The sequence below is a fragment of the Chlorocebus sabaeus genome, chromosome 1 (genome assembly GCF_047675955.1).
Source record: "Chlorocebus sabaeus isolate Y175 chromosome 1, mChlSab1.0.hap1, whole genome shotgun sequence".
Taxonomy (NCBI): Eukaryota; Metazoa; Chordata; class Mammalia; order Primates; family Cercopithecidae; genus Chlorocebus; species Chlorocebus sabaeus.
The window spans coordinates 49,219,337-49,244,398 of record NC_132904.1 but is presented as its reverse complement, the minus strand read 5'-3'; the positions used below and the strand labels follow the sequence as shown (position 1 = coordinate 49,244,398).

General features: G+C 42.5%; 1 protein-coding gene across 1 annotated transcript in view; it reads left to right on the top strand.

Annotated features, from left to right (window-relative positions):
- Positions 1-14,341: 14,341 nt before the first annotated feature.
- LOC119624488 (uncharacterized) overlaps positions 14,342-25,062 on the top strand; it is an 81,171-nt gene continuing 70,450 nt past the window's right edge. The window contains exon 1 of the mRNA XM_037999647.2: positions 14,342-14,495. The gene's annotated coding sequence lies outside the window, so the exon portion shown is untranslated. The remainder of the gene's footprint in view (positions 14,496-25,062) is intronic.

Here is a 25,062-nt window from a genome sequence, read left to right as displayed (position 1 = left end):
AATATCTGGGTATTGTGGCCTAGCCAAGTCCACACATAAGATTAGCTATCTCTGGGTCCATGTTCCTTCCTTCCCTTAAAATGCTATTGACATTTCTCTACATTTTCATCTTCAGCCATAGAATGGGAGAAGCATGTCCAGAGATCACTCACTGCTCTGAGTTTCAACCTGCACCTTCTGTGGCACCATGGAAGTGCCTTGTGAGTTCCCTTATCAGTGAATGAGGCTAGAGGCAGGGGCGAGGGAAGAGGGCTGAGCTGGATAGATTCAAGGTTCTACCACACTCCCCTCCTTCAACCAAAACAATTCAATTTCTATCTGTTACATGTGAGACTTCCCTTTAAACTGATGCTAAAATCTGCTGTAAATTCTCCTGGTCTACACAAGAACACTAGCCACTCCAACACTTTTCTACTCAAAGTGCATTCTCCAGACCGACAGCATCAGCACCATGCAGGACCCAGTTAAAAATGCAGAATCTCAAGTCCCACTCTTGACATATTGAATCGGAGTCTGTATTTTCACAAGATCCTCAGATGATTAGTAAACATTTTCAGGACTGAGGAGCCGTGCTCTGGAGCTCAAGCTTGTAGAGCACCAACCAGCACATTGCCAGACACATCATAGAAAGTTAAGAATTGATTTTTTTCCTGAATGATGGCTTGACTTAAAAAACTGAGGCCCAGAGGGAGAAAAGATGATGTAATTAATTACTAGAGTATTAGTTAAATCTTATTAACAGAAAATAAGATTCTCTGATCATACATGTGTTCTTTGTACAAGAATATGCCTCTTTTCTGGAAAGCCCAAGTCATCATTGAAAATTCTTAAGTTTCCAGTCTGAGCATTTCAGAATTCAAGAGGTTCCACAGAACCATCTAAGTCATTTGTGTTTATAGGACAATTTTTTACAAGGAGTTTTGTTCATCAAACAAAATCACTTCGCCAGAATGAGCAAGCTCCCCTGAGAGGTCCCATCGGAGTGTATGAAAACTGAACTATGTGTTTACCTCAAGGTACATTCAAGCTGATATAAAAATCTCCTCCTATGCAATCTAAGGTTCATTTCAGCTGCCTTTTCTAAAAGGATCTGAAAAATTCTGAGCAAATGATCAGTCAAGGAGTTAATTTGCTGTTGTGCTAAACTGCTAGCACCGAGGCTGTCATAAGGGAGAAAGAGAAGCAAGTGGAGAAATCTTTGATCCTCAGTTCAGTCAACTTCTTCCTGAAAGTGGAATGGGAGATCAAACAGGAACAGCAGTGTGGGCTCTGGGCTCTGTCCAGAGCTATAGGAATCCAATATTACAATAATCATCCAACTTCGACAGAAGTCATCCCAGGAAGCTTGCCAAGAAAAAAGCTTGATGAAGAAGACGGCTGAAACTATGACAAACGAGGGAGAGGGAGTGAAGGCTGCAGACGTCCTTGGGTTGTCTTCATTGGAAAACTCCTTCTGTTCATCTCCTCCCGTATGCAACCTTTCTTACAGAACCCAAAACAAAGATGAAGCTGAATAATCATCTGCATTTCTATACTCGCCTAAAAGTTCAAGGGTTCGGTCTTGGTTTTTCTGGGCTAAAGATTCACACAATCTCAGCCCAGCAGGGGAACTTACTGTTCAAATAGAACTGTGTACCAAGGGTCTTGCCAGCACTTCTGTTCAGATCCTGTGTGATATTCGCCATAAAGGCCCTCACATCTGTGTAACACCTTGTTACAGAGTGTTACAAAGCACTGTTACATTCATTAATTCATTTGTCCCGAGGTGGGGTTTGTGTGGTCTGGGATGCAGGACTGATTGCTAGCTGCTTCCTCATCCCATTTTCTCTCCAAGAATCCTGGGCATAAGTGATGCACAGGACAACTTGACCAAAGTCCAGCAAATCTGACAAGTGTAGTCACTTGCAACTACTACAAACGCAAAATCTCATTACAGTCACTGGAATATAGCCCATTACACTGATATTTGGCAGAAGGCTTAGCAGATAGAGCAGCACCCCTCATAATTTTCTGAGTGCCCAGACTATTACCACCTTACCTTGACTCGTGGCATGGAGCAGATACTATGTAAAAGCTGTACCTTAGGACATAATCTCTACTCACAGGCTTGGTCTTGAACCACACCCTTCAGCTCACCTAGCTTTCAAATGCCGTGACCACCTGCTGCAACTGATTCCCCCTTTCCTTCCTCCCCGCAAAATATTCCCCCTCATCCAGCCAAGATGTGCCTTTAGAACCCTGAACTCCTAACATCAACCACAACCTCACTACCCTGTACTTCAGTGTTATTGTCTTCTTATTCAACCTAGCCCAAAGGACACTGGGTACCAAAGGATAAGCAAGTCAGTCTTTTGGGGAAAAAAACAAAAAATCTGAGAAAAGCTTCATAAATTCACACTGTGCTATAGTTCACTGCAGGGTCACCCAGTAAAGGATGCCGCAATCTGGAGAAGAGAAACTAGCAGAACCCAGTGGATCCTAGAGCTGTTAAGTGTGGTAGGCTACAGTTCACCCATGATCAAGTGAGTTGATAGAACTAATACTTATGGGTAATAAAACAGAGTCCTTTCCCTCAAGAGGTTTAGAATTCATCAAGGAAGACAGACATGAAACATGCAATTACAGTCCTGGGGGATGTTGTTGTGATCCAGATTTCCCAAATGCTATCGGAGGAAGTTACTGGTAACTGCTGCAACCAACAATTTCAGGGGGGTATATTCACGTTATGGATAGCTAACAAAATCCACTGATCTGGAGAAGCTTTTGACATCAATTCTATAGAAGTTGACCACATTATTAATGTTTATAACACGTGATTGCCTCTGACAAAGACTGAGATTTTATCCTTTCATAGTGAGGCTTCTCAGCCCAGCAAGGGCCCCCAAGTCTCTCAAACCCAGGGTAGCTGCAGGGTGATTCATAGAAAGCAATAGTGATCCAACATCTGAAGGAAGTGGTCTTTGCAACACAGGCACAGCTTGAAATTTATCTGATAATCAATCATCAGATCATTCTAAAAATAATATTGAGCAACTATTATTATCTGCTTAAATCAAATCATTCTTAATATATAGATGAGGTATAATTGTCCAGTAGTTTTCTCACCCATGAAACAAGGATAATAATTCTGACCCTTGAGAATGAGTGTGAGGTTTAAATTAGACACTATAGGTAAAGTATTAATAGCTCTGTTATGTTTTAAGCCTTGTTTAAGGTTTCAGCCTGCTTGAACAAGAGAAGGAAAACAAATAAATTGCATTTGTTCTATCAAGTATTCTGAAACTCCAGATTATTTAGAGTGGACAGCCTAAATGTGTTCAGAAGTCTTGCCAGAATCCTTTTAGAATATCTAAAGATGTCAGAGATAGGGAAACCTTTCCTTTTGCACCAGGTGATGAAGGGCTAGATGTCTCAGAACTAAGGTGCAGGCCACTGGGTATCTATTCCATCTTTCCCTGCCCACCCTAATAGGAAGAGGACACCTCAGGAGTCTATTCAGAAAGAGACAGAACAGATGGGAGGGGGCCAGAATGCTCAGTTTATGAAAACTTTGCCTTCTGAGTCAAGTTTAAACTGGCACTTTATCTGAGTCCCATGGCAAGAACCTCTTAAGATCCTATCTGTTAACAGTTTACATTTCACTTTAACTTCCTCCGGGGGGTAGAGCCATAACTACTAGTGAGATGGTTTTGTATGATAGCCTGGAATTCTTACAATTATTATTGTTGGCAACAGTGTTGTTTTCATGGCAGTAGGCTTTGCTGGTTGCCTGATATCAGTAGATAGAAAGAAGTCTTTGACTTCCACATGTTAATGTTATTTAGTTCTTTCTGCATATCAAGTGTAACCCACCCCTTAACAAACATCCCAGAGAGGAACTAGAGGTCCAGAAAGATAGGTCTGAATTAAAATCCTGTAGTTGCCACTCACAAGCCATGTAACCTTGGCCAGTCTATTTGGGCTTCTGTTTTATCTGCTGAATGAGATGCAAAATTTCAGAAGGTTCTTCAAAGGTTTAAATGAGAAAATGTTTCTGGCACATTATGGGACTAGAAATACATCTTATCCTTCCCATTGTCAAAAGCAGACACTCTGGAGTGAGTCTGGTTTATATCCCAAGTTCTTGACTATCTAAATATAGAATCTTAAATCCCCTTCCACTTCGTAAAACACGATAACAATAGTACTTACTTCGTGGGGTTGGCTAACCCCCATAAGATAAATTGGATGAATAAGTACAAGTTATTAATATATGTAAAGCACTTAGAATAGCACCTGACACATAGTAAGTTCTGTTGTAATAGCTATTTTTATGATTTCTTTCCTTCCTCCTTCTCTCTCTCTCTAGTTTCTTCTCTTCCACTGCACTAATATGACAGAAGAGCTCTTCCTGAAAACAGAATCCATTTGGAATCATCAATTTTCAGACCACTGATCTCCTTTCAGCATCAAAAGAGTTAAGATTCTTTCAAAACCAGATGCCTGAGCCACATACTGCTCTCTCTTCTTTATAGGGGCTAAGGCCTTGATCATTTCTTAATGTAACTACTTCAGGAAATTTGTTGCGCTAATAATGTTAATATGCCTTATTTCTACACTGCTCACGCCCTGAGCTCTCAATCACTTCAAAACACAGTGATTGAAAATTTTCAAAAGTCTTTGATTTCGAAGTTGTTATGTAGAACACTAGTCAAGTATAAATATGGCAGAGTGATTTAAGGCGGTTGGAGCAATCCAAATGTTTAAGCTTGTTTCAAATAATTATCAATCTTTCTGCTCTGCATTTTCAATACCTCCCTTCATTTCAAGGAGTGGCCCTCAGTGAGGCCTGGAGCATGCTGTTGAGGCTGCTGAGTGCCTCTCTGTTTCCCACACTATGTCACCTTGTCATAATCATGTTATTAAACCTTTAATGGCTTGTGCCGCTCCTGGTGTTTGATTCGGGTCACAGAGAGAACTGGTCACCTTGGAATCAAACACTCACTCCATGACTGGATTCATCCAGGCATAGTCCTTTTAGGCCACAGCTTTGAGCATGTGCAGCCTAAGGGATAGTGCCTCTGATGGCCTTACATTAGTCAGTTCAGATGCCCACAGGGAGGCAGGCTCTGGTGAACATTTACCTTGAAGTCATGAGCTCCAGATGGACCAGATGATTCTCTTATGGTCCGGGACATCTCCTGTGCACTGCTGCTTATCCGCTCAATCCCACTTCTTATTCTATTCCAGCCCCTCCCACCTCTACCAGTTCTGCTTGGAACTTGACCAGATTCTCCCCAGGGTTACCTGACAGAGCTTTCTTCACCTGGGTACACATCGTGTACTCCCTCTCCTGCCTTGGGGCTTCTCTGATTGAAGGGGAGAAGTAACCATGGGCCCTGCTTACCCATATGCATGTGCAACTGTAAATGCAGGCAAGTAAATTACCCAAGGGCTACCCTTGACCAAAGGAAGTGATAGATAGATATGTTCTCCCTTCATACTCCTAGTTGACAGTTTCAAGACACATTTCATGCAGCTTCTCCAAAGGCCCTGTGAGATGAGCATCAGTTGCTCGCAGCAGCAGCCAATTCCCCACCATATACTTGCACTAGCCTTCTCTCCTATGCTATTCTACTCTGTCACCTCTCTTTCTGTCACCTCTCTATTCTACTCTATCACCTCTCTTTCAAGTGTCCTCCATTCCTAAATAAAATATCTACATGCAATTACATTTGCTTCAGACTCTTGTTTCCAGGGAAACTCAGGAATTGCCCACATCCAGAAGCAAGGGGCACAGAAACATTCCAGGCCCAGCAACATTGACTTGGAGAACCAGAGCACACGAATTCCTGAGAACAAAGGGAACGAAGCCAGGGATGCCTTCATGCAGAAGGACGAGGTGACCCAGTTGCCCAAGCACAGACTAACCAGGGGGCAGAGCTATCTCAGCACAAAGTGTGTGCTTGACACATTATTTTTTCAGTGCCAAAGAACCAGTGGACAGGATTACTTTAGTAAAATTCATACAGATGACAGTTACCATAGCACAGAGGACTAGGGGCCTGGGCACAATAAGACCAATGAACACAATTACTTAAGATAGAAGCTTCAGGTATAGACTGCAGTTGCTTCCGTGTAGATGGACCAAGGCCTGGGGTTTGCTTGGCATAGAGTAACAGAGCCCCACGTGGCTGGGGTGGAGACTGGCCAGCCTTTTCCCTTCTGCCTTCTGCACCCCCACACACGGTGGCACCAACCATTGCTTCCACTGTTACTTGTGGAGTGTGCATGAAGAAGAGCATGAGATTTAGGCTCAGAGGATGGGAGTTAAGGCCCCTCTCTGCTCCTTCACTGCTCGTGTGACTTGGGTAATTCACTAAAACTGTCCAAGAAACACCTTCCTTCTTTATAGATGGGAAATAATAAATATGAGAGGATGGCTATTGAAGTCCTCTGCAAAACTGTAAAATATGCACTTAATGTTGATAATACCATTCAGTATGAAATAGCTGTTTTACAGAGGCTAACAGGAATGTAAATTGATGATTATCGTTATCATTAAATAATATTTGCTTTTGCACAGCTCTGCTTTACAAAGTGTTTTCACTTGATCCTGTCCAAAACCTGCCCGGCAAGTTGTGTCATTATGCCTCATTCTACAGAGGAGGAAACTGCCACTCAGAAAGCGCGACTCTCCCAAAACACTCAGGCAATGAGGGGCAGACATGGGGAACAAAGCAGACTTCTGGGCCCACGTTCTTTGCTGTGTTTCTACACCGACATGCCAGAAAGGAGAGTTGGGCACCATGGTTCCATGTTTTCCAGCTTTAATTGGAATGATGCTGGGAGATAACTCCGCTTAAGAAAGCTGAGATGATAGTGTTCTGTCTCCCTCTTCCCCGGGGCCATTCCTGGGTAGCACTCACATCACGCTGTCATGTAGAGAAGCTTCTCAGGCCTATATTTAAGTAATAAGACATGACAGCCTGTGTATTTCTGGGACATTATTACATGCCTGGGGTGGTGGTGGGAGGCTGAGGCTAAGGAAATTTCTTTGAGTGTTGCTTTGGCTATTATAAAATATCATGTATAAATCAAGATGGGGTGAGGGCTAGTCAAAGAGGCCGACAACCACTTACAGGCGGTGCTGGCATGGCTGTTACATCACTGCCAGCCAATCCCACTGCTCCTCTTTCTTGCCAAATCCCCCAAGTGATTTGATAATATGAAACCTACAAAGCATTCAGGTTCAAAATTATCCTCAGGATTCTGAGATTGTCAGGGTTAGTGGAGCTGAAGGGTCAATCATCCCATGGGTGTCCATCTCCGTTCAGTGAAGGGTGATCCAAGTGAATCTGGATGTAGAGGTTCTGTAAGAGAGAGCCCTCCAGCAAACCCATACTTGCCATTGTGTAATTGCTGGATTTGCACGTCTCAACGTCTTATGGGTTGTGGTTGTGGTTTTACACTCTATTTGGGGGATAGGCCTTTACTCTCTGCCAGTCTAAATGACTAGCAGGCATTAAAGATGGCTGCCAGGCTGATCAGAAACAGACTTCTAGGTTGTTTTGCAACTAGATCCCTGAGCTCTGATGTTTCAGCCAAGGTTAGGCAAATCCAGGCCGCACGCCTGGTTTCTGTGGGGCGTTCTCATGTGCGGTGACCAGGCTGTGATTAGGAACACCAAAAATTTTCCAGATATTTTGCCCTCAGGGAACTGACAATCTGGAAGAAGGTATAAAACAAATATACTCAGATAAATCCAGTATGGGTAATAAAAAAATTACTAAGACCAAGTCATATTTAGCTATATCCTTAGTGCATGACACGTTGAAGATAATAGTCTCTTAGACATTGCTTGCTGAATGGATGAAAGTGCCCTAAGAACCCAAAGTGCTAAAGATGTCCAACTGCTCTAAGCTTCAATTGTTTAGGCTGAATGTAAAGAAAAGTGGGGCTTTCTTTCCCAGCCTTGCTTGCAGGGTTAGAGTGAGAATTAAAATATGAGATTTTTATTGTAATCTTTAAAGCACTACCCAGTTTTAAGTGAATGCAATGTAGGATGTGATCACACATCTGTCTAGCAGTAAGAGAGACAACTCAAAGAAAGAACGCTGGATGGTTTGGGGGAACATAAACATATCCAGCCTCTTTCTCCTATTCCGTCTCTATCAGTGACTTGGACGAGACCTAGGCTGCAAAGGGGCTTCATCTATTGATCTTTTGGAAATGTCTGTCTCATATGCTAAGTTGAATAGGATGGTGAGATTTCACCTGGATCCAGATGGATCCATGATCCGGTGGGGCAGTGCCATGATCAATTAACAATATCTACCATGGACTTGGTTCAAGAAATAGCAGCATGTGTGCATTTGTTTTGCCATTTTTCACCTGGACCCTCATTTTCCCATTCCAGATAACAGCCTCCTAGTTGGTCTTCATCTTCCATTGTCACACATTTCAATCCATTCTTACTTCTGCCACTTAAGTGGTCTCCTTCCGAAACATAAATCTGACCATGATATTCCCCTACTGAAATCACTCAGGGATTTTCTCCTTGTTCCACAGAATGTAGCCGAACTCCTCAGCAAAGCCAGTAAAGCCCATAGTAACTTGATCCCTACCCTGCTAAATCATCTCTGGCCTGGAAGCCCAAACCTTACCCTCTAACCATACCAGGAAGGCATAGCCAGCTTTCTCCCCAGCACACTCTGAGCAACTTACCAGCCTGAAATCTTCTACTCAACCTTACTCCTTAGTGCATTTATTTTCACCGCTGTGAAATCTTCCTTTATCACCTTCAAGTAGAATTGATCTCTTCTCTTTCATCCCTGTAGCACACTATACAGATATCTATTATAGCATTTATCCTGTGTAAAAGGTATTTATTTGCTTGTTTCCCTCCCTCACTAGACTGTGAACCTTGTAATACAAGAGATTATGTCTTGTGTATACATCTTTGTATTTATTCTAGGTACTGTGCTTGGCATAAATATATGCTCAATAAATATTTGAAGAACAAATAAATGAGATGAGGAATGTACTGAACTGGACTGCCATACACAGAGCTCTTTCTATGGGCTCCTTCCTCGTAAGTCATCAGCCTTGGATCTAATTGAATCTAGGGAGGGCACAGACCCAAGACAGCTATTCTGGAAGCTGGATTGCACCTCGTGAACTGCATATGAGGAGAATTTTGATAAACAGAGTTCACTAACATGTTAGTCATGAGCAAACAAATATCTGAACTTGAGATACGGAAAGTCAGTTAATAGCAGGAGGTAAAAGACACAAGGAGAAGGCCACTTGGTCACCATGAGACATTACAAGTTCTGAGTAAACAGAAATGAGCAAGACAAAGATGAAATTTGCATGGAGTGTAAATAGGGTGATTAGATGACAGCAGCAAGAGGGTAGAAGCAATCAACTCTGGTCTCTGAGGGACAGTCTCTAGAACCATCTTGGATCTCGAACAACTTTCTGGTTTTCACACTTATTGCATTGTTTATTATACCAAAACAACAGAATGTTTTTCTGCTAAATCTAGAGGGTCTATTTGGGATGGTCTAATTTAAAATACAAAGTACATTATTCAATCAATAGTGCACATAGGATTTAAAGGCCAAAGCCCTTTCTATTCAACAGTTGGACCTCAGAACTAACCAATGTTGGTCAAGAATGAAGCCCACTGGCTTTGGCCCAGAGTAAGGCCCACAGCAGCAGCAGCAGGGATCAAATATTGGTAGAGACAGAACTACTGCCCAGTCTATAAAACCAGCTTCTCCAAGTGCTGGGCCCAAGCCTCACTTATGCAGAACTCCTCCAATATGTAGACATTGTTTTCTACCTGGAGGTTCCACCTCATCACCAAATTGGCCTGGAGAAGAAAAGATTAACCTCAAAAAGCTGAGTAGCTATTCAAATAACTGAAAAGCTGCTCTTTATGAAATGAAGAGCAGACATACAATCCATAAGTACTTCTGAAACTTAAATGGGCACACAAATCACCTGCAAATCTTATTGAAATTCAGATTCTAATTGAGGGGAAATGGGATGGGCCCTGAGATTTCTTATTTCTAACAAGCCTCCAGGTGATGCGATATGCTGGTCTGAGGACCACACTTTGTGCAGCTAGGCTGTAAGTAGTTCCTGAGGAAAGAAAGAGAGCCCTTTGGAGGACGCTAAAGTACAGGAGTCCTAGCTAAAGAACTTTCCACCTGTTCAGAATTGTGTGGAAAAGAATATGACGGTTCAGTATCATGACAGACCATGCAAAAATTAGGCAACAACTTGGCAATTGCACATTATAGAGGACATTTTTGCTCTACATGGCAGAGAGACTATCACAGTAAACTTCAAAGTTTTTCGTTTATGTATGCCCTAAAATATTTTGACAACTATGTACCTACCTGACCATTTCTATATCACATGTTTAAAAGTACTTATTTATTAATAAAAGATAGAAAATGTTAAACAGTGTATTTAAAATGAAATGAAGATTGACTAATTTAAACAAATGCTGCATTAGCACCAGCGGGTAAGCTCCAGAAGTCAGGGAATTATTTGGCCTGTATCATTCACTGACGTGTAGCCAACAGGTAATAGGTACTTGATCAATGTTTGTTGAATGAATGAAGATACCCCAAATCTGAAAGCAGACATGTGAAAATTTTATCCATGAGACTTATCTATAGTATCTCAAAATTTGGTAGCCCCACAAAATATTCCAGTTATATTTAAAACATGATTTTCTAAAAAAGAAAGTATCTTGACCTACACTGCTCAGGCTCTTCTAAATTCAGTGCATCCCAATCTTGGTCAAAATGCCAATATTTTAATGTGAAGTTTCATATAATACATAACAGAATGATGATCAAGGCAAAAAAGAAAAAGAAAAAGATTTTTAAAAACCTACAAACGTAAATTGTTTTGCTTACTTTCTTTTTTTAATAACAACTTTTATGTGGACAGCATTAGACATCTCAGGGCTGCCTCCCTGATCAAAATCTGTCTTAATCTCCTTCATCGTGTTCCATTTACACATCAGAACTTTCTAGGGTCTGGGTTAGGACTCCAAGTGTCAACTACATCTCTGAAATACCATAGAGTGCCTATTTTCATACTTTCTGGATGCCACATTTTGCCCACCAGTGGAATTTCTGCTGGTTTCCACTCTACCTACAGTGTACAGACCAATCCCAGCTCTCATAACAACCAGCACTTTTCTTCCAGGATGGGCAGGGCTTTGACCAGTGACTGGTATCAACATGAGGCCATGTCGCCTGGCCCTTCGAACACAGCAGGTTTTTACTGCCCTCTGACATCTCTCAGGCTCTTAACCTCCCTTTTTAGGACATCACTCTTACCTTTGGTAATCACTCTTCCCTTCACACTGGCTGTCTGAACTCTGACCCTTTGGCCAATAGACCTATAGGTGGGATCTGCCCAAGTGGTCCTCTTCCTGCCTCCAACCTGCACCCACTTCCAGCTCCTGTCCTATTTACATTACAGTGCAAACCCACAGCTCCAGAGCTTCCTTCACACTCTCCTCCCCTCCCATCCTGATGCAGACCCCGCCTTTGTCCTCTCTCTCCCCAGCCTTCCCTAAAGACAGAGTTCCAGAAAAGCATCAGGAGCTTCCTGGACCCAGCATGCTGATTGCAGTGTTGTTAGAGGGGAGATCCATCACTGCTTTTCTTTTCCTCATTTGTAGCCCATTTCTCTAGGCAACAGGTCAGACTAAGACCCTGATGGAGTGTTCCTCTGATCGAGGGAAATGGGACTGAGACTGAACCTTGGCCAAACAAAAAATATTTTTGACTGTGCTTAAATTTTTTTTTATATACGCCATAACTCATCAGCCTAAAGGAAAGTGGTGATATTCCAGTATCCGATAAGCACATTAGACCAGCCCACAGATCATGGGAACCAAGAGAAAATGGCACTGCAGGGTTACATGAGCCTCGGATGTGTTCCTGGACAGAACAAGTGTTATTGTGGGATGACACAGACCAGACCTCAAAGCAGATGCTAGTTAGTCCTGTTCTCAGAGGAAAAGCTGGCTGGAAATGGAGCTTTGAGACAGGGTCAAAAGCAGCAATGCTCTTTCTGGCTGGCAGCCCTCATCCCAGCCTTGTCTCCACAGGATCTCACTGGGAAAAAGACAGAACCCAGAAACATCTATGTGACTGTCTTTAGATTTAATCATGATTGATATTTGTCCAAGGAAGTGAATGGATCCAGGACGGGGAGAGAGATGTCTGATCAGAAGACTGAGTAGGATGTTTCCCAAATTTGCTTTCTGGCCCATTAAAATCTCATCAGGATAAATCTTTTGGGAGACCTAAGACAGTCACCCTGGAAGCATTTGGAACAGCAGATAACTGGGCAAGAAAGAGGGTGTCAATTTAGATGTCTTCCATTGGATGAGATAGTGGCAAGAACAGGACAAACAGAATCATCAGAGCTGATAAGAACCAAGAGGTCATCAAATTCAGCTTCTTGATTTTAGCGAGAAGGAGAGTGGGGCACAGAGGGAAAGGGGGGCATGCCAAGGTCACACTGCCACAAGGCGTGGAGGAAGGTGAACAAGAACCAGCACTCAGCTCGCCTGGTGTCCAACCCGGGTGTTTTTCCTCGCACTGAGCTTTGAAGGACAGCCCAGGAATTGGCGAGGACGCTGCTTCCCTTTGCTGCTGCTCTGGAGCTGGGGAGAAATGGGCCAGGTCCTAAATGCAGCTTTTAGGGAAGTCTCTAGCAGGTTGTCAAGTGCCCCTGCCAGTGCTGAGCTGGCAAAGGAGGGTGGGGAGAAGTGCTTAGAAATCCTGAGCACTGAAAGGTGGCCTGTAATTGTAAAATTCCATTTCCTTTCAATTAGCAGCTGATTGCATTTGATGAGCTGCAACATTGTTTCCTCCGTGTAGATTAGGAGTCAGAGCAGTCAATGAGCTGTGAAATTCTCTCCCTGCTGAAACAATAGACAGTGATTAAAGCGCAGCTAATCCGATCATTATAGCCAGAGCCCGCTGATCATTAGCTGCTAACCAGATCCCAGAGAGCAGCTCCAGCCCAGCCAAGGCGGACTGGATGCAGCAGGTAAATGCTACCAATATGCTGCTTCCCTCCTCCCCATGCCCAGAAGTCCCTGGTGGGTCCAAGGATTGGGGCAAAAAACTGGATGCCACAGTGGATACAGGGAATGAGACTGCCAAGGGCAGCTTGATATCACAGAGACAGCCGGGACTTCGGAGGTAGAGGTAACAGGTTTGAGATCATGTCTCAGCCCACCCCTCACCCCCACCCCCCAATCTGTGTTTTAACCCTGCAGCTGACATCAGTTATTTACCCCAAATCCTTTATAATGCCTTCCTTGTGTGGCTGTTCTGAGGATTAATACCACAGCCTAGGTAAGATCACTGGCATAATGCTAAAAGTAGGTAATAACACTAACTAACATTTTCAAGTGTTTGCTACGTGCCCAGCACTGTTCTAAGGGCTTTGTATAGATTAACTTCTCTAATCCTCATAACAGCCCTGTTACAGTAGATGCTATTATTATCCCTGTTTTTTCAGTGAGGAACACATACGTTCAGTAACTTGCACAAGATCACTTAGCTGTAAGAGACAGAGCTGGGATTTGAACAAGGCAAGCCAGCTCAGAGGCCCTGCTATAAACCACCCCCACTTGGCTGCTTTAAAAAAAAAAAAAAAAAAAAAAAAAATGCTAACACTCATTGTCTCCCTTTGCTAGCCCTGTAGTTTTCAAACTTTACTGTGCAGAAGAATTAGCCAGAGAGATTGCTAAAAATGCAGATCACCTGGCCTAAGCCCCAGAGATTTGGATTCAGTAGGTTAAGGAAATGACCCAGGAAGCTGTGTGTTAATCAGCACCACATGCAATGCTGATATGGTGACCCAGGACTTACCTGGAGAAGTGCTCTAGGTTCTGGAGAGCAGTCGTGTATCGTCCAGGACCCACATCCTCCTACCTCACCCAGGGCTACTGCTGAACAACTGATGAGGAAAGCCACAATTGCACTCACAGAGGATGAGAAAGAGGCAAAAAGCAGAGATTCTGGCACCACATGAAGCAGGATTTGAAAATCTGTTCCTTTTCTTACACGAGTGGCCATATAAATCATGATCCAAAGCAGGACACTTCTGAGAGTAAAAGGGAAATTAATAATTATTCCCAGACAATAGACATAAACTGAGACTGTCCAGGCAAACTGGATGTGGGATCATTGTAGCAGATACTGATGGTGACCTTGGTTATCTGGTGCTGAGATCTGCTTATAGCAAGCACCTGTGGAGCATGAGCAGCCTGAGCACAGGATAAGCAGGAAGGGTGGAGGGTTAATGTCCCTGAAGCAGCATCAACCAGTGGCAGATAAGGGATCTATAGATTAACACCGTAGTGTTCTTGCCTCTAGGATGGAATAGTAACTCTTAAGAGTGTTTTGCTCTGTCTCAGAGAGTTCCCCAGCAAGACAGAGCCCCAGTTGCTCATCATGGTAAGTAGCTGGATAACTCAACGTTTATCTTCTTTCCATTCTGTATTTCATGTTTCTCATCTTTACTGGTTATTTCGTGGAGTCACCTCAAATGAATTGACACCCAGATCCTTTACTCAGAGTCTTCTTCTGCACTCAGAACAGTCGCCTTACCACTTAGGAGCCATATGACCTTGGACAAGTACTTAAATTTCAGCTTTCTTAAGAGTAAAATGGAAATAACAGTAGAGAATGCATGTAAAGCATGGCATATGGCAAACACTTGATAAATGTCCAGTTCCGGTGTTATTATTATTGAATTGTTACTGCTCTGACTCATGTCGGAAGCATTTTTTCTCTGCTCTCTTGCTGTTGCCTCTTCATCTCTCCTCCAGATTGTTGCAATCCTCTCTCATCCGAGGTGGCTTCCGCACCATGGCTAGGGTGCTGACCCCTTATTTCACTGCTACCATTGGCTTGCTGTATACCAGGCAAGTGCCAGGCTTTAAGAAATGGTAATATTGTGTTTTTTAAATTTGTTTTGAAAAATGATTCACGATGGCTACTTCTAAAAGAGAACACATAACTTATTTACCAAATGCAGAAGTCCAACACTTACACTGAAGAACAACACACACTTAGAGAGTCCTGAGCTGACCATCACTCCTCCTTTCAAATACCTTCCTTTGCCTGACACTGAACGAAGTTCAAACGTAGCATTCAAGGACACGTCGCAACCCTCATCCTCCTGACGGGTAGGCTGACACTGCTTGTGCTCAGAGGCCTGTCCCTACAGGGAAAATGCCACAGAAACCCCTTCTACCTAGGTCCCCCTTCTTCCTACTTTTCTTTCAGATAAAACAAATGTGAGGTATGATTACCTACTCCTTTTAATTTTTTGCCAAGCGCAGTTGAACAGCTGATTTTAGTCATTTCTACCTATGGTTTCCTCCTTAGAGCTAATTAGTTTCTTTTCAAGTAATTGCAAATAGTACATTTTCCAGGCCCTTGGAGTAGAGGCTGACAACTGCCTGGCTGGAGTGGGCTCTTATCAATAGCTCACGGAAATTAGACACACAAACATCACACTGGGGCCCTGAGGGTTGTTCTAAGTTGTTTAGAAGAAATAGCTCATGAAAGTCCCAGGGTTCTTTTATGAATGGACTCGCTGATACAGAATCTCTGGGATGTGTTGGGCAACAGGATAGTCGGAAGCTTTCCTAAGCATCAAAATGGGCTCAGCTCTACACGAGATCTCGATTCACTGTGCCCCAGGTGCTGTGCTTGGTACTGTGAGTGAGTCAGAAACAAGGGTTGAGGCTAGAGACAAGGGGTAGAGAAGAGAAGTAGGAAGGGCTCTCTCTGCAGGTTTAAAGATGTGGACAATGATGTTCACTGGAGGGGGAGGCACAGGCTTCGTGGGATTATCATCATTATTATCAATCATTCCCCGGCACCACAAAGCCAGTCCCAGTACCCCATCCTCCAAGAACCAACAAAGAGATCATGCTTATAAGGCTCTTACTTTGGTCTTTAGAACACAATGAATGCTTAGTTTCATGTACGTGGTTTTCCACGGAATCTGGTTTTATATTTTGAGAGTGTTTCTTTTCTTGTTCTCTCCCTTCAATTTGAACATTGTTGTTGTTGTTGCTGCTGCTGCTGCTGTTTTGAACCTTAGATGAGGAGAGCTGAGTTATTCAGACTCCTCGGTTCATGGCATGTTTGTTACCCCATCAGTCCATGTGACTCCCTCTACCCTTGTATGAGTTTCCCATTGCTTCTGTAACAAATTACAACAAACTGAGTGGCTCAAAGCAACACAAACATATTACTTTACAGTTTTATAGATGGGAAGTCCAACTCAAATCTCACTGGGATAAGATGAAGGTATTGGCAGGGTGCACTCCTCTGTGGAGGCTCTAGGAGATGATCTGGGGTAAGGTGACAGTATTGGCAGTGTGCATTCCTTCTGTGGAGGCTGTAGGAGACGATCTGTTTCTTTGCCTTTTCCAGATTCTAGAAACTTCCCACTTTCTTTAGCTCATGGCTCCTTCCTCCAACTTCAAAGCCAGTAACTTCGGGCCTAGTCCCACTTACACTACCTTCTCTTAGTCATATCTTCCTTTGACTCCTGTTTCCCTCTTCCATTTTTAAGGACCTTTGTGATTACATTGAACTCAACTGGATAACCCAGGATATGCTCTCTGTCTGCTGATTAGCAACTTTAATCTCATCTGTAACCTTAATTCCCATTTGTCATGTAACAAAACAGATTCACAGGTTCTGGGAATTAAGACGTGGACATCTTTGGAGGAAGGTTGTTATTCTTCCTACCATAATCCCTAATTCTATACCTATTCCCTATCCTCATTGACATCTACTCTAATTTGCTTGACATATGCCCTGAAATATGCACGTTTCTTTGTAAATATGCCATTAGTGTATATGTTTTTAATCGACATATTGGTATTATTCTATGTTTAATCTATGGTGTTCTCATATGTTTTTCTTTCAATGCTATGTTTTTAGTCTCCCATGCTGTTCTGTACATACAGAGTTTGATGCTCCTAACAACTGCATATTATTTCATAACATCTACTTCATTTTATGTATCCAGTTTTCCACTGATGGACTCTTGTATTGTCTTCACTCTACTCTGAGCTTTATCATGACAGATATCCTTGTTCAGGGTCCCAGTTAGACCCACATAAGAATTTTTCTAAAAAATGAACTAAGGCTAGGATTTCTGGGTAACAGGGTAAAGACTAGGATACTGGATCACAGAATATATCCCTACTTAGTTTTACTAAGCTCTCTTGACTGGTTGTACTAGTTATACTTGGACTAGTAGAGTTGTTAAATCTCATTACTGTGATGGTTATGCGGTGTCTCCTTCTGTCAAACCTCTTGCCTGGGAGCAGAGCTGAAAGCCTTTTCTGGATCTCTCTCCTGTATATTTTTGCTTCCTAGACAAGCTTCAGAGGCACTAAATACACTTTCCTCCAGCTAGCACTTGTGTCCCCCTCCACTCCTCTTTTCTATGTGTTAGCACCGTGCTGGGCACAGGCATCCATCAGAGGAGTCTGTTCTTTGGCTATGCAGGCTCAGAGTTTTATTTCCATTCCTTCTCCTCCATCCTCATGCCTCTGGACTCTGGTTTTATTAATTTAACAAGGATTTCTGGAGCACTTACTGGCTCATATACATTACCCCCTTATCCCCACCCTAAATATTGGGGATATCAAAAGAATAACAAAGGGACTTACATTCTAGTGTCCTGTCAACTCAACTGCAAAAACTTAGCCAGGATCCATTCACTTCTTCCCAAAACCAACCTAGTACAAGCAAACAGCATTTTTCATCTGGACATTTGCATTTGTCTCCTACTTGGTCCACCTGCTTCCACTCTTACCCTTCTAGTCCTTTTTCCACACAGCAGCCAGAATAAAACTTTAAAAATATAAATCAAATTCCATCAGTCCTTCATATCTGCTAATAATCCATTGCCTATAGAATGAAATCCACATCCCTCAGCCTGGCTTACTAAGCCCCATGACAGCTGGCTGCTCTCGGTCTCTCTGACCTCATCCCATGTCACTCTTTCTTTCATTCATCCTATTTCAGCCACGTTGGCCTTTTTCCATTCCTGGGATAGGTTAAGCCTGTTTGTGCCTCTCAGCCTTTGCAATAGCTGTTCCCTCTGCCCAGAATACTCTTCCCTCCAGGTTGCTCAGGACTGGCTCCATCCCATCATGCAAACATTGGTCCTGTTTTAATTCTCTGGATGACACTTATTTATTTGCTAGCACTATTTATTTATTAATGAGCACATTGCCTGTATTCCCCTGTAGTGTGTGAACTTCAGGAGAATGCTTTTATCTCTCTCGACTGCTCTATCAGTACCTAGTATACTGCCTAGCACAGGGGTGGAGTTCAAAAATGTGTGGGATTTTTTGAGGAATAAGTGAACAAATGAGTCTAAAGCAGTGGTTCTTGCTCTTGACTACCCATTAGAATCATTTACACAAAGCCAAGCTCCACATAGACCAATTGAATCAGAATCTCTGGGCACAGTGCTCAGGTATTGGCACTTTTTAAAGCATCCAGATAAACATTCACCTAAGGCTCTGAAGCAACCCTTTGAAGATGAGAGTCCATCTCAAGCAGGGCAACTTAGAAACCTTCTTTGGGATTTGGTATGCAAACTTTAGAAAGAAAAATTTTCTTTTCTTTCTGGTGTTGGCCGAGGTGCTGTAAGCCTCCAGCTGTCTTCAGCCATGTCAGCCGACACCACCACCATTCCTGGCTACACGGAGGAAGCCAAGCTGTAGGAGGAAAGAATAGGACCAACTCACAGAGGAGCTGAGCCAATTCAAAGGGTGAGGGAAGGCATGGCAGGGAATGGTAGGAAAAGTGCTGATGGTGTTGTGGGAGACCCTGGAGTCTCTGAGTCTAGCCCCACTTAAATTCACTTCTCTGCTCAAGTTGGCAGGGGTTAGGTTTCTGTCATTTGCAACTAAGAGTATCCTGACCAATACTTGATCAAAGCAAATAATTGTGGGTCAAGAAAAGATGATTTAAATGGAATCCAGAAGACAGAATATTAAGGCAGTGCCTTTATCAATAAATCCATAATTCCAAATATAGCCGCTTGCTAAACTAGAAGGAATCCTTTGCTTCTCTTATTTCAGCCAGTTAGTCTGTTTACCAAGTGTCACAGTTAAGCACTTCCACAGCCACATGAAAAGTATTAGATCACTTACTCTTCTCAATAAAGGGAACAAATTTGTGATGGACTGCACTTACCACGGGACACTGCGTATGCCAAGCTTTCGGTCCTGAGGGGCTCCTCTCCCAGCCGGGATACTGAGAGAACTCAGCAAAAATGGTTGAATGCTGAGACCTCTATGATTTCCCTGTCCACCCCAATTCTAATCACAGGGCTCCTTTTGAGCCTTCACAAGGATGCTGAAAGGGTAGAAACTTTGGCTACAGAGGCCCTGACAACCCTGTATGGTTCCACCTCAAGCAATGGAGAAATAGATCAGTAGGAAGTTGCCCAAGATGCCAGTCTTCAAGGGGTACCAAACGGAATGCTAAAAGGTTTTGAGAAATGGAGGGAAATCAAGAAAATTGTATTGGAGAGAAGTCCTCTCAAAGAGAATACTATGTATGATTGAAAGGCATAAAGCTATACAGAGAAGATATGAGGCCTGGCACACACTCTTGGAAGTGCATGCCTAAACTCTTTAAGACTTCAAGACTGAGAAGCCCTGCTCCACAAAATCCCCCATGACAAGATGCTTTATTTCTGCAATCTTTCTGCATTTCCCCAAAGATAAGCTATATAAAAAAGAGAAATAAATGGTAACATTCCCAGGAAGATTTCCTGCTGGCTTTGACTTTGCATGGAGGCACTGAACAGGGATGGGGCACATAGAATCACACAGGAAAAGTAAATAAACCGGGTCTCTAAGCTGGAGGAAACACCCATATATTCTATTACCATTTTGTTAGGCTCCTGCCACAGACAGCCACTGTGTTGTTTAACAGGTAAGCCCTAGCATTAGCCCAAGTTAGAAGGCAACTGTAGCTGATTTCTCAGACTTCTGAGGCTTCCATCTTTCTAGGGCAATAGGTCAGTGGCTGTGTTGTACTCTAGAGAGCTGTTGAATTGGATAGCAATCTGCAGGGGGCAGCAGTGAGACAGATATACCTTAGGATACCTCCAAAACAAAATATTTGATAAGCCTCTCAGTAAAGTGTAGGACCTTTCCCAAAGACCTGTGCTGAATAGCATCCTGAGAATAATGGGTTTGGTTAGCTGGGGGGCTTCATTTTGCTAAGGGAGGTATGCACATTTGCGGCTAGGCGGAATAGTTCAGTGTGGTAGAGGAGAAGCAGAGCCCCACCCCTGGTAGTCTTCACTCTTCACTGTTTACCCTGTAGTGATTAGCTTCCCTAGTAAGTAAGTGTTGAATGAATATTTCAAGTCTGTAGGCTTGAAGGAAAGCCCCATACTTTGTTCTGTCCTACTCACAGACATTCAGCAGCCTCCTCACACCTGAAGCCTGGAGTAGAAGGGAAGGGAAGGTGCATTGTCATTCTTCCCAGGACAGACACAATGAAGAAAACTGTACCTCAGCATATCTGATTGTCTCTTTTTTGCTTTTTTATATCCTATATTTGAACCTGAAATTATTCCTTGTCTATTACCACTGCCTTCCTGCAGGTTTTCTATAAAAAAAAAAGTGCTTGTTTTGTCAGGGTTAAAACCTGGGTAAGACTGTCCACCATTAACCAAAGCCCTAAAACTAATCTAATATAGGCCTCTTAATTTGATAAGCTCTCCCATACCTAAACCCACATCATATATTCTATGATCAATGAACTGTAAATTCCAAATAAACCCCTCCCCATGGAGCACCAGCCTTCCAGTTTGGAAAGTAGTGATCTAGTGGTTTCATCATTCTCCATCATTAGCAGAGGAAGCTGTGGCTCACTTCCCACATCCTGACACCATATCTTATGCTCACTCCCTTGTTTAACATTAGATCTCTAATGTGCACATATACACATACACTTGCATGTATAAATCAATGCAGATAAAGATCTATACAAAACAAAACTATAAAACAACTAAAGAATATGAAATTATTGTTTAAAAATCATAGGCATGTGATATTTATTTCCCACTTTTCCCAGTGGGATCTAAATATCCTCTACCCCAGGTCTCTGGGGTTGGCCCTACTACTTGCTTTCCAGTAGAATGTTAGTAGGCACAACATGAGCAAATACATAAAGCATTTTGTGCATCAACAGTCACGATGACGATAACATGCCCAGCTAGTTCACTGATCCCAGGAGGACAAGGGCCACCTGGAGCAGAACTGATCCCAAGCTACAGCTTAAAGCAAAGCCCAGCCAAGCCCAAGTGTATCAGCTAAAACTCAATCCACAGACATATAGAAGACAGAAGGATATTTTCTGAAACAAGTTATCAAAGTTCAAAGTCAGAAGAGAAAATGCTGACAAAAGTGACCGTGTCTATTTTTAAAGCTGTATGTGGATGTTTAAGAAAACAGCACCATAAATAAGCTTAAAAATTAATCTGAACCAATAATTTTAAAAGTATCTTTAGCAGATAAGGAATGAGCAAAGAACAGGATGCATAAAATATATCTGTAGTAATGAACTTTGTCCCTTTCATTTGTGGAACACCGTGTCGCTGGTAAAAGGAATGAAGTCAGTCATTCAGGAGTCACCATGGAAAGATGCTCATGCTGAATAGAAATTTCAGGACATGTGATTAGTAGGACAGTATCTTGAAAAGGGATTTGGAGAGAAGTCCACTATATTTGTTGCCCCTAGGGACTGGAATTGGGGGAAAGACAGAATGGGGACTTTCAATTTGGCTATGTCTGTATCTTCTCATTCTATTCTAATGACCATGTTTTAGCTGGGTGTTTGGTCTCAGATATCCTTTTGCCTAAAAGCTCAATATTGTAATAGCACCATTATTATACAGCGATCCAGCCATATGTATAGGATCTCTGACAGGGACAAGAAGCCTACTACCCTCTGACATAGACCTTAGGATGGATTTATTTTCTAGAAAGCACCTCCAAGTATTTTCATATATTTACATAAAATCTGCTGCTCTTTCTCCTAACTTCACTTTAGCTTTCCTAAGATAGAGACTACATCTTATTTTTTCTTTATTTTCAACAAGTCAGGTATAGTTGAGAATATTTACTGGAACGTACAGATATGAGGGTGGATACCTTCACTCTATAATTGTTGACTCTCAGAGGTTCAAGGGAGATCACAGACCATCCCATTCAATCCCAATGGCAACTATTTTACAGACAAGGAAAATGAAGCCCCAGAGACAATATCTCACCAGAGGTCTCTGAGCTGTGAGATCAGAACCAGGACTCAGAAGAACTGAGCCAAATTGCAGCCCAGTCTTCTTTTCTTTCTTCTACCAGCTAGCTCCATAGTCCAATTCTTTTCTTTTCTTTTTTTTCTTTTTTTTGAGACAGAGTCTCACTCTGTTGCCCGGGCTGGAGTGCACAGACATGATCTTGGCTCACTGCAACCTCCGCCTCCTGGGTTCAAGTGATTCTCCTGCCTCAGCCTCTCAAGTAGCTGGGACTACAGGCACACACCACCATGCCTAGTTAATTTTGGTATTTTTAGTAGAGACGGGGTTTCGCCATGTTGGCCAGCATGGCTGGTCTCAAACTCCTGACCTTAGGTGATCCGCCCACCACAGCCTCACAAAGTGCTAGGATTACTGGTGTGAGCCACCGTGCCCAGCCACAATAGTCCAGTCCTAAAGACTGGTTGGTCTGGGGTCTGAGAAGGCAGCAAAATAGCAGGATATGATGACAAGAGCATGAGTTTGGAATTAGACAAACATGGGTTCAAATCTCAGTTCTGGGATTTGCACAAACTGTGCCATTGGCCAGGTTGCTTAACATTTCTGAGTCTCTATGCTTTCGCTTATAAAATGGGAGGGTAATAGCTATCAAACAGAGTTATTGTGGAAAAAAAATGACATAAGGTTTACAAAGCACTCAGCTCAGTGCCTGGCAGAGAGTAGGAGCTAATTAAATGTGAATGCCATTCCCTTCTCTGTGGAATATCTCCATAGCTAAAACACTTCTTTATGCATCAAGGAATTAACACCACTGTTACACTGTTATGAGATTAATTCACAGCAATGCACATGAAAACAGTGATTCAGATCATGGCAAAAAAACTATAATTAAAGTATCTGGTATTGTTTGATTACAGGGTTGGCTTCACTGACTTTAGCACTTTGTGGGCAGAGAGCAGGCAGCTGAGAGGCAAAGCATGGCTTTATTTTCTGGGAGGTTTCTGACCACTTCCCAGGTCAGGGTGGGGATTATTCTTCTGATCCTTGTTTTGCACTGAAGGGTCTAAGTCTTAATGGGGTGACATAGAGAGGGGAACTTACATTTACTAAACATCTACTATGTGCCAGGCCCTTTAAATACTCATTCTCACTTTATTTTCCCAGAAATCCTAAAAGGCCGATATATACAACTACATTTGATAACCAAGAATGCTGAGGCTCATCGGTAAATTCAATAAGTTGCTTACGATGTCATCCCCAGTTAGGGATGGAGGTAGGGTTTAATTCAAGTCTGCTGAACTCCAAAGGCTGTGTTCAATTCAATACAGAGGCTACCTCCTATTTCAGGCACAAATTTACAGCTAAGTATGTAACAGGCACTGTTTTAAGTACTTTGAGTGGTACAGCTAAGACTGCTAGTTAACTATCCACTTTCATTCTCCCCTTCTTTACAAACAAAATCCCAAGTTTTAACTGTGAGTAGCGAATGTCTAACCACAGATCAGCATTTCCCAATTTCCTTGGCAGTTGAGGACCCAAAAGATCTAAGGAAGTGTTGGTTGGAACTACCAGGAAATGTCCTGAAATAACCATGTGAGAGATATGACTTCATGTCCTCTGTCCCTCTACCTTTCTTTCTGCTTCTGGTCTAGAATGTGGGCTGAGAGTTGGTACCTGGCAGCCATTTTGAACCATTAGGTGCATAAGGCGACCTTAGGAATGAAAGCCAGTGCTAAAAATGGTGCAGTAGAAAAGTAGAGGTAGCCTTAGACTCCTGACAACTGTGGAACTGCCTTGTCAATACTGGATTGCCAATCTTTAAAATTATTTTAAATGAGGGAGGAATAAGCCTCTACTAATTTAAGTTACTTTTCTGTTGCTTTTGTAATTATACTTGAATATAATCTTAATTGCTACACCTATAATTTCTTATTTAATCCTACAATAGTTTTATGTGGTATTATTTTTATTCCTAGGCTTTTCAGGTGAGATCATTGAAACACAGAGAGGTTAAGCAACATGCCCTAGATCACTGAGCTAGTATATAAAAGAGACTGGGTTTGAACCCATTCCAACTTCTGCAACACGCATGCTCTTAATAATCATATTAGACTGCCGAGTCAGACTAGACATCAAAGACTATTTTCCCCAAGCTGAAGAACTTTCATGTCTCAGTGGAATTTTCCTTCAGAATCAAACTTTATTTCTGATGGCTTGAGCCCTATTTGCATCTGGCATGAGGTTAGTTTTTCACTTTGTAAGAAATAACATTCTAATGGGTTTTTAAGGGCCCAGAAGACTTGTTAGCCATTCCCTGGCTGCCGCAGGACAAACTCATTAAAAACATCTGAACAAAACCAACAGAACTTGAAGGGCAACAAGAAAATGAAGACACTCTGGGGGTGGGGTTAGAGAATCCATATGGTAAATCACAGATGTTAAAGGGTCCACTCACTCAACTGGCGGTGGAACTCTGTGACCAAGACATTTCACCTGTTTACATTACAGGATCTCACAGGCTGGTAATAAGAATTGCAGTCACTTGCTCATCTTATCAGAATTTCTGTCAAGAAAACAATTTGGATATCCCTAGAGTTTTCTATTAATGGGATTTTACCTCTGTGGAAGAGGGTTTGCTAAGTAAATGAATGAAGCAAACAACATTTTTGGAAAAATGTTTACTGAGCTAAATTATTTTGC